This window comes from Odontomachus brunneus, unplaced genomic scaffold, assembly GCF_010583005.1.
Source record: "Odontomachus brunneus isolate Ranch 3 - 2012 unplaced genomic scaffold, Obru_v1 Obru_scaffold_032, whole genome shotgun sequence".
NCBI lineage: Eukaryota > Metazoa > Arthropoda > Insecta > Hymenoptera > Formicidae > Odontomachus > Odontomachus brunneus.
The window spans coordinates 743132-743401 of NW_022639482.1; the positions used below are offsets into that span (position 1 = coordinate 743132).

The 270-nt window shown below is 43.3% G+C and overlaps 1 protein-coding gene across 7 annotated transcripts in view; it reads right to left on the reverse strand.

The window, feature by feature from the left end:
• LOC116843356 (F-actin-monooxygenase Mical) overlaps window positions 1–270 on the reverse strand; it is an 874436-nt gene that overhangs the window by 718300 nt on the left and 155866 nt on the right. The window lies entirely within an intron of this gene.

Below are 270 nucleotides of genomic sequence, written 5' to 3' on the forward strand. Positions count from 1 at the left end.
TCGTGAGTAACTCGATCCAGTGTCAGCCACAGCTCAGGCTCCAACGATTTTGCAAGAGAGAGATGTAATTTTAATAGTTTTTGGGATATCTCAGCCAAGTTCTTCTTGGTGGCTGAGATTCGGTCTTTGACTAACCTCAACGACGCTTGTCGTAGAATGCCTTTGGCCTGGTTAGAAGATGGAAATGGGTTTTTTAATTGAAAACATTTCGGTACTACATGATGGTCGCAGCACCGTTTCAAAAACGCTAGGGAGCATAATTGGACATGT